The 15,572-nt window shown below is 40.5% G+C and overlaps 1 protein-coding gene across 2 annotated transcripts in view; it reads left to right on the forward strand.

Moving 5' to 3' along the window:
- The first annotated feature begins 3,447 nt into the window (after positions 1–3,447).
- LOC123994418 (GAS2-like protein 3) overlaps positions 3,448–15,572 on the forward strand; it is a 33,877-nt gene continuing 21,752 nt past the window's right edge. Inside the window, exon 1 of one of the 2 annotated variants that reach the window (XM_046296956.1) lies at positions 3,448–3,650. The gene's annotated coding sequence lies outside the window, so the exon portion shown is untranslated. Of the gene's footprint in view, positions 3,651–5,268; positions 5,372–15,572 lie in introns of those variants that run through there. The other variant, XM_046296958.1, reaches the window with a different exon arrangement.

A 15,572-nucleotide genomic window follows, 5' to 3' on the forward strand; every position in this document is an offset into this window, starting at 1 on the left:
GAGCAGAATGGTTTTATTTGCTGACATGGTGGCAACGTATAGCGAGCTATTATTGGATAGCTAGTTGTAACGTTACCCATCTTGCTAGAGGCATATTGGTTTTGAACAGCTCATGTTAATAACTACGTCAACGTTCCTGAAAACTCAACGAATAACCCCCCATCCAGGGTTAGTTTGCTAACTCCGAGGGATTATTTAAATAGTATACCCATTACTTTATTTTAACTGTCCAGCTAACGTTAACTAGCTAATATATCTAACAACCATATCCACTTTACTCACCGGAAACTCTAGCTAACGTTAGCTAGTTAACGTTTTCTAGCTGGCTAACAGTTGTCAATCTTCTAATTTAGCTAATGTTTGCTGAAGCTGTTGATTGCTGGCATGTGTGTATTCGCAGTAACTAGCTAACTATAATCTCACAATCAATATAAACAACTTTAGCAAATAATGTCACGTTTTGACAGAAGACAGTTGCTAGCTACAACATGGACGTGTCCTCCCACAGGCTGGCTAGCTACAGATAAACTGAAAGGCAAAGTTTCGCGCGGTTAGCTAGCAGCACGCGCTCTGTATACTTCGGCAAATCTAGCTACTTGGAAGGCCTGCAAAAAATGTATACTGATGGCTGCATTGTAAGTGATTCACATAGCTGATGAATTAGTATTGGAATTTACTTTTGGATACTGGATCAAGCTCAAATACAGACAGAAACAAAGTATTCACAGCAAATTTATAACATGTAATCACGTAAAATAAAATGCATATAATTCAGTCAAACAACTGCCTGTTATGCAAGGCATGAACGTCTGAAACAATAATTTCCTCTGTTGAACAGGATACTGCTTAAAAATAGATTTCAGATGCCAATATAATTTTATAAGAGAATACAGTGATATAGTCAGCAATACCTAGCCATTGTATTAAATAAATAAATACAATTTTCCTCAAAATCCCTGACATTACCAACGTTTCTAATGTGATTATGTACTGTATGAGCATTGCTATGTAGCTTTGTATGGGTTTTAATAAATACATTCAGGTGCAATATTTTGCCTGATATTAAAAAGCTGGTCGGCCATCACTGGTTTGAGACATGAAGCTGAAAGCAGTGTCCATCCAGTGATGAACTGCATGCATGGTCAGTTGTGATGTCACATGTTGGTCTTTATTAGGTCTGACAGACCTTTTATAGCATATGGCGTAAATGGGGCCATGGTCCACGCTGCCTCTGCACACCTAGACAAAAGATCCCAGCAGGGTTCTAATTGCATGTAACGTCCTTGTCTTCCAGGTCCTTGACATTTTCTGGATCTCAACTGGAATACATTTAATTACTGCTGGTAAACCCATAACGTGAAAAAATAGCTCCCTCTTGTGGAGATTTTACTTGCAAGCGATGCGTTGAATATGTTGCGTTTCATGTTCAAAAATATGAGGCGTTCTATGTCCTATGTAAGAAACGTTACTAATAAATATAAAACCAATACATTATCAGGGAAAAAATCATTTGCAAAAATGTATTGATTTGTTTTAGACATACCAGGGAAATGTACAGTTACAAAGGCCATCTGTCACATGTGTATTTGTAATGGAAAACCTGTAATATATGCAAACATGTATATAATACACACTATATTTCATCCCCCAAAAAAATCCATATCCCTGGACACTTCAGCGGGTGACTATCCAGGAAAATTAAGAAAAAGGTGCATTCTGTTTCTGCATAGATCAGAAATGTATTAACGAGACATACATTTTCAAGTCCTTCATCACCTGATTCCCTTTTTGTTCAAACTGGGCTGAAGCATGCTTGGGTGTACTTTCCTTACACTATATTTAATGTTATGTATAGAATTACATTTTGATATATTTTATGAAATGAAATGTATCTTCTTATTTCTCGTGTTTTTTTCTTCTAGTATTACATTGTTATTGATTTTTGCATTGTTGGGTTTTGAGTTTGCAAGAAAGGTTTTTCACTGTACTTGTGAATGTGACATTAAAACTTGAAACTATTCAGTTTTGCGTAAGGGTGAAGGATGCTTCTTTTGTGTGGGTGTTTGTGGAGACATTGCCCAACCTGATCAGATGCCCGTGTCATTGTACAGACAGTACACCATTTAGAATCATTGTGTCTACACTCTGCACTGTGTAAGACTGTTCGTTGCCCATCCAGCCACACTGGCTCAAATCCCTGTCCAAATGAGGTCTCCCTCAAACCAGATGTCTGCTGAGCCTGATTCAAGTCCCAGTAGTTGTTCCAGTGGTCTCACTCTCTCCCTCTCTCACGCACACACACACACACACACATGCACACAATTGGTGGGCCCAAATTCAATATATTTTTTATCTTAGCCTATATTTAACCAAGGGCACATATTTTATTTTGGTTGACTTCAAAAACAACATATAAAAGCTAATACTGCAAGAAGTAGAGAATATGTAATTTGTTTATTGAGTTCACTCAGTTGAAATTTCCCCCAGAAAACAGTCTTTAGCCTGTAGTAACGACTAACAGCCTTGGAGGGGTAGTATATATCTGCTTTTGATCCAGAGACAGAGGAAGAACTTTTGCCTCTTCAATTCACTTCAATACAAGGGGATTTATTGGCATGGGAAACATGTTAACATTGCCAAAGCAAGTGAGGTAGATAATATACAGAAGTGAAATGAACAGTAAACATTCCATTAACAGAAGTTCCTTATTCTCTCTCTCTCTTAATTAAATTCAAAGGGATTTATTGGCATGTGAAACATATGTTTACATTGCCAAAGCAAGTGAACTAGATAATAAACAAAAGTGAAATAAACAATAGAAAATTAACAGTAAACATTCCAAAGGAATAGAGACATTTCAAGTGTCTCTATCTCTGTGTGTGTCTCTCCCAGTGTCTCTCTCTCAGTGTGTGTGTGTCTCTCTCTCTCTCTCTCAATTAAGGGAAAGTAGGGGTACCTTACTTGTCAGTTAACCCAAACCCTCTGACTCCGAGAGGTGCGGGGGCTGCCTTAATCGACATCCACAGTGCCCGGGGAACAGCCTTGCTCAGGGGCAGAACGACAGATTTTGTTTTACCTTATTAGCTCAGGGGTTTGATCCAGCAACCTTTAGGTTACTGACCCAACGCTCTAACCACTATGTGTGTAATTTACAGTATTCCAGATCTGTGACAACTTGTCATTGACAAGACTTGAAGATGTGTGCAACAAGAGGTCTGCAACAACAATAATTATAATACATTTTCCAGAAGTCGTCGATAAATGTCCAAAGTTAGCCTGTGATGGAAAAGTAATTGAGTGCTGAAAATATAGTAAACAAATATAACAAAATAACATAAATGGGGTTTGATTTGTCACTATATATTCATAAACCACAATTTATGTGTCTATATCAATATTGATTGCGTATTCGTGAGTTTAGCCAAATTCCACCTGGAGCGTCGTTTTGGGTCCGCCTACCTGCTCTTCCAGCAGGAGCTTCACCACGCCCCTTTCCACGAAGAGCTTCGGCTGTGCTCTGGTTGGTTGTTTCGAACAGTGCATGCACGTTTGGCGAGAGCTATAATTGATCACTAATGACAGTAAACTCAAACTTTAGGAAATTTTTAAGGAAAACTCGACGAGAGACGGAACACATAATTTATATACTGGTGAGTTAACGCGAGACGTAATTGTTTCCGTGGCGTGGACGAATCTGTCCTTTCGTTTATACAGCCCACGAGAAAGCAACAAGTGCCCCATGGCTGATAATTCTCTGGAGTGGAAGACTAACTTATTTCATGTAGTTTCTAAGTTCTTAAACCTTATTATAGTCTGCACAATAGACTATATTTGGTCTCATGGTTTGTAAATGGAATGCGTGTAATTTGGTAGCCTGCTTAGATGACTGAACTTGTTTTACATTTAATGTGCAATTTGGCGGACATCTCTGAAAATCCATGGGAAAGCGTTTTAAACACATTTTGAAATGGGCCATGTATTATCTTGCATAATGAGCATCATCATGTCACACAGGTTATAGACGCCCTACTAATGACCGTGTGTTTGAAAATGTTGCCTTGGATACAAACTGCAAGGAACATACATGATTGGCCTTGGACAAACATCCACCTTGCCAGAAGATACTGACACTACCGTTACGCTTGTTAACACTGAGCTATACTGAGATCGGAACACAATCATGGTTACATTAAGTATAGTGGTCAAACGTTCATCCTGCTGCACAGACCCTACGGACGCTCTAGTCTAGAGTGCCTGGTTAAATTGCGTTTACAGGCATTTTAAACTCTGTCCATGGTTAAAGTAGTATGATCATATATTAAAGTGTTGAATTACTTTGGCAATGAATTATGATATATTATTCAAATTTACCCATGGTGGACATAGTGTTTTATTACATTATAAGACTAATGTTTTCACCTCATGAATTACAGGAAATTACCCATTCCTTTTTACCTCAGATTGGTGATGTTGGTATTACAGTTTATAGTCATCCGTTTATGATGAAACTGCGCACACAGTTTATAGGCCTTCAGATTGGCGCAGCGATCTAAGCCACTGCATCTCAGTGTTAGAGGTGTCACAACAGACCCTGGTACGATTCCAGGTTGTATCACAACTGGCCGTGATTGGGAGTTCCTTAAGGTGGTGGATAATTGGCACAGCGTCGACCGTGTTAGGGTTTGGCTGGGGTAGGCCATCATTGTAAATAAGAATTTGTTCTTAACTGATTTGCCTAGTTAAACAAAAAAATATATAAAAACAAATCTAGAAGTCACAAAATCTATTACTTAAAACAGATGATTATCTTTGGTTTTTAGTACCGGTGTTTGTCATAAACGGCAGTCCGTAGCGGGATTTAGAACGTATCTGTCATTTTCAGGTCATGGTGGCTTGAAAATAAATTGCGCGCTCATCCCATAAAAGTCTCTGGCCTCAAATGAAGGAATGGTTTTGAGGGTTAAGCTATCACATCTATCACTATTTAGAAACTGAGGTGAGGTAGTGATTCATTGACATTATCCTGTAAAAAAAAACGAGGTCAAATCATGAAGTCAGTGAACTTTATTCAGGTCGGAAAGTCGGAGCGCTATAAAGATGCCTTAGTTTCCGAGTTGGATGACCGTTCAAAAACTATTTTCCCCAGTTGGATCTATTTTTGTTTGATCTATTTTTTTTCTCAGAAGTTGTCTTGAACGCTCGGAAGTTGTAGATTTGAGTCCCCAGTTGTTTCGAATACGGCATTAGTCTCAGCGGAGGGAGAGAATAGCAGAGGGGTCCACCTCTCACAGTCCCTGCTCTCGCCTTCCTCCAGTGAGACTGATCAGAGAGCGGGGACAGGCTTGATGGCAAAACTCTAGTTGCATAATGGGTGAGACATTATGCATTTATCTTTAGCTTTTCTACAGAAGTGTTTGATTATCAACTAGGAATGCCTTGAATTTCACGATCCACTTGTTGGTGACCCCTGTTTTTTATTAATATAAATGGTACTTTATCAGGTAAAAACTACCGAATGAGCCCAAAACCGTGCTATGATTTATTGTTTTTCATGATATTAGTGAAATCATGAAAATGTGTTTGTCCTGGCTACATTCATGACCCTGAAGAAGGCACAGTGATGCCGATACGTTGTTGGTTCACCCAATATATTACTGGGAGCTTGTATATAGTGTGTGTGACTCTCTTTTATTAATGTTTACGTCCTGGCTACATTGACACAGTTGAGCCGGCGTGAGATACGGGTCTGAAAATGTACCTCAATGCAGGAATGGGATATGCCACTGTACTCCAAATTTGACCTTTATCTATGGAGCAGCGTGGATAAGATTAAAATACTACTTGTGTTCCTCTAAAACTTCCCATTTCGTGCTCATGCTAGCTACCAGTAGCCACAGCAGCCATTATGAAATGGCACATGATGTTGAAAAACAATGGATCTGATTGGCTGAAACTGCCATTTTAAAATGGCTGCTGTGTCTACTTCAAATCAAATCAAATCAAATTTTATTTGTCACATACACATGGTTAGCAGATGTTAATGCGAGTGTAGCGAAATACTGGTAGTTAGCATGAGGACGAAAGGGGCAGTTTTAAGCTGTATTTCTATCTGCTCGATGTATCGTTGTGTTCGTCAGCATGCTTCAGTTTGATGTATCATTGTGTTCGTCAGCATGCTTCAGTTTGATGTATCATTGTGTTCGTCAGCATGCTTCAGTTTGATGTATCGTTGTGTTCGTCAGCATGCTTCAGTTTGATGTATCGTTGTGTTCGTCAGCATGCTTCAGTTTGATGTATCGTTGTGTTCGTCAGCATGCTTCGGTTTGATGTATCGTTGTGTTCGTCAGCATGCTTCGGTTTGATGTATCGTTGTGTTCGTCAGCATGCTTCGGTTTGATGTATCGTTGTGTTCGTCAGCATGCTTCGGTTTGATGTATCGTTGTGTTCGTCAGCATGCTTCTGTTTGATGTATCGTTGTGTTCGTCAGCATGCTTCGGTTTGATGTATCGTTGTGTTCGTCAGCATGCTTCGGTTTGATGTATCGTTGTGTTCGTCAGCATGCTTCGGTTTGATGTATCGTTGTGTTCGTCAGCATGCTTCGGTTTGATGTATCGTTGTGTTCGTCAGCATGCTTCGGTTTGATGTATCGTTGTGTTCGTCAGCATGCTTCGGTTTGATGTATCGTTGTGTTCGTCAGCATGCTTCGGTTTGATGTATCGTTGTGTTCGTCAGCATGCTTCGGTTTGTTTGATGCTTCGGTTTGATCGTTGTGTTCGTCAGCATGCTTCGGTTTGATGTATCGTTGTGTTCGTCAGCATGCTTCGGTTTGATGTATCGTTGTGTTCGTCAGCATGCTTCGGTTTGATGTATCGTTGTGTTCGTCAGCATGCTTCGGTTTGATGTATCGTTGTGTTCGTCAGCATGCTTCGGTTTGATGTATCGTTGTGTTCGTCAGCATGCTTCGGTTTGATGTATCGTTGTGTTCGTCAGCATGCTTCGGTTTGATGTATCGTTGTGTTCGTCAGCATGCTTCGGTTTGATGTATCGTTGTGTTCGTCAGCATGCTTCAGTTCGGCTAACCGAACGAGTGTGCTCGCTTACTTCCTTAAAAGACCTTCGCTTTAAAAACAAGAAACAAGTGGCGATAGTACTTTGTCCATTTTGAAACACTGTAACCAGTATACACTTCCTCAAAATAAAGAATTTATCTAAGTCAAGAAATTAGTCATTAATTTTGATTTTGCTGAAGATTTTACATCTAATTAAGATGTTTGAAGTATTTTTCAATGGAAAAAAATTACATGAAAATTAGTCTCATTGAAATGACAAAAAAATACTTTATTGAAGAATCCCTACTGATAACCAATCGCAGACTAAGGGACGTAGACTTTGGCTCTGACCTTTTGGCTTGCCTCCAGAAAAAATGTGTGCATGAACTGCCGAAAAAAAATTCACCGAAGTCCAAAAAGTGATAAAACCCCCACAAAATGTCATCATTATATATGTACAAACTCTACCGAACTATTTCGGCTGGTAATTATGTGGACGCCTTTAGGAAGTAGAGACACTTGGGAGCCCTATTGACAAGAGTGGTGTTGGTCCAATGTGCACGCCGAGGAACTTAAAACTTGTGACCCTCTACTGCAGTCCTATTGATGTGGATCGGGGCATGTTCCCTCCTTTGCTTCCTGAAGTCCACAATCAACTCCTTTGTTTTGCTCACATTGAGGGAGAGGTTATCATGACGCCACAATGCCAGTTCACTTACCTCCTCCCTATTGGCTGACTCGTTGTTGTTGCTTATCAGCCCTATAACCGTGATATCGTCAGCAAACTTGATGACGTTGGTGTTGTGCAACCATGCAGTTGTGGGTGAAGAGGGAGTACAGCAGAGGACTGAAAACACTCCCCTTGGGGGCCCCTGTGTGAAGAGTCAGGGGGGTGATGTTGCCAATCCTCACAGCCTGTGGTCTACTCGTCAGGAAGTCCATGATCCAGTTGCAGAGGGTGGATTGTTGCCAGAAGATACCTGGGTCTGTATCTTCTGGCAACCATCAACCCATCATGTCTGGAAAGGAGATGCCCTTGATTTTATTGCTTACTTTTAGCCTACATAATGTTAAGCAATACCAGAAAATATTTTTATGTCCATTTTAAATCTCCCTGTTCCTTGTTTCCTGCTAGAGGAATACCGTAATGGCAAGGTTGTGCAGGTGCTTCCCTTTGCTTAAGTGTGTGCTGCTACCTCTGAGGAAGACCATTTCACCAGCAGCAAATGGATCCTAAATACTATACCCATTTTAGAAACTCAAGTAGACCTGCTTATTATTTCTTTAACATACAATTTCAAATCAAATCAAATTTATTTATATAGCCCTTCGTACATCAGCTGATATCTCAAAGTGCTGTACAGAAACCCAGCCTAAAACCCCAAACAGCAAGCAATGCAGGTGTAGAAGCACGGTGGCTGGGAAAAACTCCCTAGAAAGGCCAAAACCTAGGAAGAAACCTAGAGAGGAACCAGGCTATGTGGGGTGGCCAGTCCTCTTCTGGCTGTGCCGGGTGGAGATTATAACAGAACATGGCCAAGATGTTCAAATGTTCATAAATGACCAACATGGTCGAATAATAATAAGGCAGAACAGTTGAAACTGGAGCAGCAGCATGGCCAGGTGGACTGGGGACAGCAAGGAGTCATCATGTCAGGTAGTCCTGGGGCACGGTCCTAGGGCTCAGGTCCTCCGAGAGAGAGAAAGAAAGAGAGAATTAGAGAGACCATGTGTGGGGTGGCCAGTCCTCTTCTGGCTGTGCTGGGTGGAGATTATAGCAGAACATGGCCAAGATTTTCAAATATTCATAAATGACCAGCATGGTCGAATAATAGTAAGGCAGAACAGTTGATTTCTGCACCTAAATTGAGCTGTAATGTGAAAACAAATCATTTTCATAGGCATATCTCATATGTAGGACTACCACACAAATTGTGCTTTGTGCTGCTTTTGTCAGACAACCCTCTTGTGGTAGCTTGTGTGACAGAAATAATAACATTTAGGCATAGGGTCATACTTGAGCTCTGGACTGGAGCCAAATGAATGCATGCACGAGGAGGAGTGTGCCCCAAACCAGCCCTGATTCTGCCCCTCTACCCCCTAAACACCATCTGGCTGATCTCTGGCATTATAACTCACATTTTGGGGAAGTGGCATCTCCAGAAGGAGGCCAAACCAAATAAAATCCTGATTAATCCTGCTGACTAATGGGAAGACTGGGACCAATGAGAGAGGGGAAGTGGAATGGTTACAGGAGAGGTAGAATGGACTGAGACTAAATAAAACCAATTATTGTTTTTGGTCATGAACACATGTTTAGCAGACGTTATGACAGGTTCAGTGAAATGCTTATGTTTCTAGCTCCTACAGTGCAATAATACCTAACAATACACATAAATCAATTAAGAAATATTAGCAGGTGCCATGTCAGAGTCTGGAATATATACACAGAGTATACTAAATATTAATATAGAGTTGCACCACCCCTTTTGCCCTCAGAAGATCCTCAATTCATCAGGGTATGGACTCTACAAGGTTTCAAACATTCCACAGGGATGCTGGCCCGTGTTGACTTCAATGCTTCCCACAGTTGTGTGAAGTTGGGTTCTGGACCATTCTTGATACACACGGGAGAATGTTGAGTGTGAAAAATCCAGCAGCGTTGCAGTTCTTGACACAAACCTGTGCACCTGGAACCTACTACCATACCCCGTTCATAGGCACTTAAATATTTTTGCCTTGCCCATTCACCCTGCACTGAGTATCCAAAACGTTAAAAACACCTGCTCTTTCCATGACAGACTGACCAGGTCAAAGCTATGACCCCTTATTGATATCACTTGTTAAATCCACTTCAATCAGTGTAATGAAGGGCTGGAGACGGGTTAAGTAAGGACTTTTTATGCCTTGAGACAAGTGAGACATGATTTGTGCATGTGTGCTATTCAGAGGGTGAATGGGCAAGATAAAAAATGTGTCTTTGAACAGAGTATGGTAGCAGGTGCCAGGCGCACCGGTTTGTATCAAGAATAGCAACGCTGCTGGATTTTTTTCACGCTCAACAGTTCCCTGTGTTTATCAAGAATGGTCCACCACCCAAAAGACATCCAACTGACTTCACACAACCGTGAGAAGCATTGGAGTCAACAAGGGCCAGCATCCCCATGGGATGTTTTCAACACCTTGTCGAGTTCATGCCCTAACAAATTGAGAATGTTCTGAAAGCAAAGGCGGATGGGGGGAAGCAACTCCATATTAAGTCAGCACTACTAATTAGAGGTCGACCGACTATGATTTTTCATCGCCTATACCGATTATTGGAGGACCAAAAAAAGCCGATACCGATTAATCGGACGCTTGTATTTTTTTTTTACATTTAAAAAAATATAGTTTTTATTTATTTATTTGTAATAATGACAATTACAACAATACTGAATTAACTTTTATTTTAACTTAATATAAGACATCAATAAAAATCCATTTAGCCTCAAATAAATAATGAAACATGTTAAATTTGGTTTAAATAATGCAAAAACAGTTTTGGAGAAGAAAGTAAAAGTGCAATATATGCTATGTAAAAAAGCTAACATTTAAGTTCCTTGCTCAGAACATGAGAACATATGAAAGCTGGTGGTTCATTTTAATATGAGTCTTCAATATTCCCAGGTAAGAAGTTTTAGGTTGTAGTTATTATACAAATAATAGGACTATTTCGCTCTATATCATTAGTATTTCATATACCTTCACTATTGGATGTTCTTATAGACACTTTAGTATTGCAAGTGTAACAGTATAGCGTCCGTCCCTCTCCTCGCCCCTACCTGGCTCGAACCAGAAACACATCAAAAACAGCCACTCTCGAAGCATCGTTATCCATTGCTCCACAAATGCCGCGGCCCTACTTTAAGGTCTCAGAGTGCCGTCACCTATTGAATCGCTATTAGCGTGCATCCCACTCACTAGCTAGCCTTTTCACATCGGTTACACCAGCCTAATCTCGGGAGTTGATAGGCTTGAAACAGCTCAATGCTTGAAGCACAACGAAGAGCTGCTGTCAAACGCACGAAAGTGCTGTTTTAATGAATGCTTACGAGCCTGCTGCTGCCTACCACCGCTCAGTCAGACTGCTCTATAAAATATCAAATCATCGGCTTAATTCTAACATAATAACACACAGAAATACGAGCCTTAGGTCATTAATATGGTCGAATCCGGAAGCTATCATTTCAAAAACAAAATGTTTATTCTTTCAGTGAAATACGGAACCGTTCCGTATTCTATCTAATGGGTGGCATCCCTAAGTCTAAATATTGCTGTTACATTGTACATCCTTCAATGTTATGTCATAATTATGTAAAATTCTGGCAAATGCATTACGGTCTTTGTTTGGAATAAATGGTCTTCACACAGTTTGCAACGAGCCAGGCGGCCCAAACTACAGGCACTGCATTGATTATATGCAACACAGGACATGCTAGATAAGTGGAGTGCAATGCCAGGCAGGTGGTAAGAGCGTTGGACTAGTAACCGGAAGGTTACAAGATCGAATCTCCGAGCTGACAAGGTACAAATCTGTCGTTCTGCCCCTGAACAAGGCAGTTAACCCACTGTTCCTAGGTCGTTATTGAAAATAAGAATGTGTTCTTAACTGACTTGCCTCATTAAATAAAGGTTCTAAAATAATAATAATAATAAATCGGCAACAATCTGTGTCCAAAAACGCTGAATACCAATTGTTATGAAAACTTGAAATCGGCCATAATTAATCGGCCATTCCGATTAATCGGTCAACCTCTACTGCTAATGTTTGGTATACTCTCTCTGTTTGTGTGTGTGTGTGTGGACAGTATATGAATAGAAAATGTGTGTACAACAGTAGTTATATAGGATGAGCCTTATCTAGAATAGAGTATATACATACAGTGGGGAGAACAAGTATTTGATACACTGCCGATTTTGCATGTTTTCCTACTTACAAAGCATGTAGAGGTCTGTAATTTTTTGTCATAGGTACACTTCAACTGTGAGAGACGAAATCTAAAACGCAAATCCAGAAAATCACATTGTATGATTTTTAAATAATTAATTTGCATTTTATTACATGACATAAGTATTTGATCACCTACCAACCAGTAAGAATTCCGGCTCTCACAGGCCTGTTAGTTTTTCTTTAAGAAGCCCTCCTGTTCTCCACTCATTACTTGTATTAACTGCACCTGTTTGAGCTTGTTACCTGTCCACACACTCAATCAAACAGACTCCGACCTCTCCACAATGGCCAAGACCATAGAGCTGTGTAAGGAAATCAGGGTTTAATTGTAGACCTGCACAAGGCTGGGATGGGCTACAGGACAATAGGCAAGCAGCTTGGTGAGAAGGCAACAACTGTTGGCGCAATTATTAGAAAATGAAAGAAGTTCAAGAGGACGGTCTTTTCACCCTCGGTCTGGGGCTCCATGCAAGATCTCACCTCGTGGGGCATCAATGATCATGAGGAAGGTGAGGGATCAGCCCAGAACTACACGGCAGGACCTGGTCAATGACCTGAAGAGAGCTGAGACCACGGTCTCAAAGAAAACCATTAGTAACACACTACGCCGTCATGGATTAAAATCCTGCAGCGCACGCAAGGTCCCCCTGCTCAAGCCAGCGCATGTCCAGCTCTATCTGAAGTTTGCCAATGACCATCTGGATGATCCAGAGGAGGAATGGGAGAAGGTCATGTGGTCTGAGACAAAAATAGAGCTTTTTGGTCTAAACTCCACTCGCTGTGTTTGGAGGAAGGAGGAGGATGTGTACAACCCCAAGAATACCATCCCAACCGTGAAGCATGGAGGTGAAAACATTCCTTGGATGCTTTTCTGCAAAGGGGACAGGACGACTGCATCGTATTGAGGGGAGGATGGATGGGGCCATGTACAGTGGGGCAAAAAAGTATTTAGTCAGCCACCAATTGTGCAAGTTCTCCCACTTAACAAGATGAGGCCTGTAATTTTCATCATAGGTACACTTCAACTGACAGACAAAATGAGAAAAAAAATCCTGAAAATCACATTGTAAGATTTTTAATGAATTTGTTTGCAATTTATGGTGGAAAATAAGTATTTGGTCAATAACAAAAGTTTATCTCAATACTTTGTCATTACCAACAAAGGGTATATAACAGTCTCCAGCCAGTCTCTAGCCAGTCTCCAGACCTGAACCCAATAGAAAATCTTTGGAGGGAGTTGAAAGTCCGTATTGCCCAGTGACAGCCCCGAAACCTGAAGGATCTGGAGAATTTACCATATCTTAAGCAGACATAAACATTTTTACCTTTATCATAAGTAGACATTTAAAAATTACCTTATCATAAGTAGACATAAACATTTTTACCTTATCACAAGTAGACATAATTGCAAATTCTTAAATATTTCCAATAGAAGTTAAAAAATATTTAAAAAATAAAAAATCATTACGAATTGAACTTTCATTGAGTTGACTCTTGACATGGGATGATTTCACTGAACAACAAAAGGGATTATTGAATGATCCCCAATGATCCATCGCATCTCCCAAAAATGTTTTCAACATATATCTGTAAAATGATAGTCTAGAAACTAAAGCTTTGGTTGTCATCCTCTCAGGCTTCAATGTCTTCTCTCTGAACCTCCTCCAATGTCCACCTCTTGAACATCAGACTGAGGCCTCATCTTCACTGTCACTTTCCAACCTTGAGGATGGCTCAAAAAGTCTAAATTTTGCCCGGATGGCCACCAATTTTTAAACCATTGTATTGGTCAGCCTGTTGCGTGCTTTGGCGTGTGTATTCCCAAACAAGGACCAGTTGCGCTCTGAGGTGGCTGATGTTGGTGGGATTTGGAGGATGATGGAAGCAACAGGGGAAAGAGCTTCAGATCCACCAGGTGGCTGATGAGATATGTTGGCACGACTGCCATATTGCATCTCCATCCCAAAGACCTAGCTTGGAAGTGTACTTCGCCAGACTGCCAAGAACCTTGCCCTCATCCAGGCCAAGGTGGCAAGACACTGTAGTGATGACACCATAGGCCTTGTTGATCTCAGCACCAGACAGGATGCTCTTGCCAGTATACTTGGGGTCCAACATGTATGCTGCGGCGTGTATGGGCTTCAGGCAGAAGTCTTCACGCTTTTTGATGTATTTCAGAACTGCAGTTTCTTCTGCTTGGAGCAACAGTGAAGTGGGCAGGAAAGTATGGATTTCTTAGCTTACATCTTCAAGCAGAGTCTGATCATCAGACAGGATGGCATCCAGCAAATGAGTAGATAAAGCATGTCTGGTTGGAGGGGTGTATGCTAGGCGAAGAACATTCAGAAATCTCTTCCAATACACATTGCCTTTGAGCATCAGAGATGAACCAGTTGCATGCACCGCTCAAGCAAGACATTCATCAGCATTTCTGACGACGTTTCTCCATTGAGTCAAAAAAACTTCTGATTCCAGGAGGACCATCGATAAGATGTCTGATTCATCATTTTCACCTCAAATAGCAGTAGTGACTTTTTTCAGAGGGTGTTTGTTGTGAGCGCTGAGGGAACTTTGTGCACTTAGCCAGATGATTCTGCATCTTTGTTGCATTCTTCACATATGATTTGGCACAGTATTTGCAAATGTACACAGATTTTCCTTCTACATTAGCTGTGGTGAAATGTCTCCGCTCATCAGAAGGTGCCCATGGCATTTTCCTGTAGAGATTAGAGGAAATTAGTTTTTTTTTAATATATACAATTCCAGGTACAGAAAAATAGTTAAATAGTTAGATTAATCAACTCCTTTGTAAGATACATTTTTTTAAATGAAACATGTATGGAAACAGTTAAATTAAGACTCCTTCATTAGCAGGCTCAAGCAACTTAAAACCCACATGGTATCAAAAACTAACTAGCAGAAATTGTCAACAAGTTAGAAATGATTTAGACACACTTTGCAGTAGACTATTATTTACTAGTTAACAAAAAATCATGTATGTTCTATAAAATATATTCACCCCACCCAGTATTGTAATCAAAACTTACCAGAAAGTATGTAGTCCTTGGCTCAGTCAGTGTGGTAGTGTGGGCTAAATAGCATCTCATTCTGTGCAAGATCTTGAGAATCAGCTGTCCATGTGATGGAAGAGTGCACTGCACATGATGGAAGAATGCACTGTGCATGCAGAGGGTTGCAATTCCATTGAATTTGGGATAGTTTAACCAAAAAAAATGCCACATGACCTAGTATTGCCCTATGTGTATCCCACAAAAACAGGTTCACTGTTATAAGCTAACTTTAAAAAAAATGAATTTAAGCATAATTCCCGGGCTTAACTACCCATGAAAAATTTCTGGGAAAATTCTGGAAATTTACTGGAAAGTTTCCGACCCTTTGCAACCTTAGTCCTGTGAATATATCCAGTTTAATTCTAGAGGTCTTTGGACTCCTCTACGACAGATGATGAGTCCAGTTTCAAAACAAAGAACAGGATGAGAGGAGGATGCTGAAAGGGTGTTTGGAGGTCTTTG

This window comes from Oncorhynchus gorbuscha, linkage group LG14 (genome assembly GCF_021184085.1).
Source record: "Oncorhynchus gorbuscha isolate QuinsamMale2020 ecotype Even-year linkage group LG14, OgorEven_v1.0, whole genome shotgun sequence".
NCBI lineage: Eukaryota > Metazoa > Chordata > Actinopteri > Salmoniformes > Salmonidae > Oncorhynchus > Oncorhynchus gorbuscha.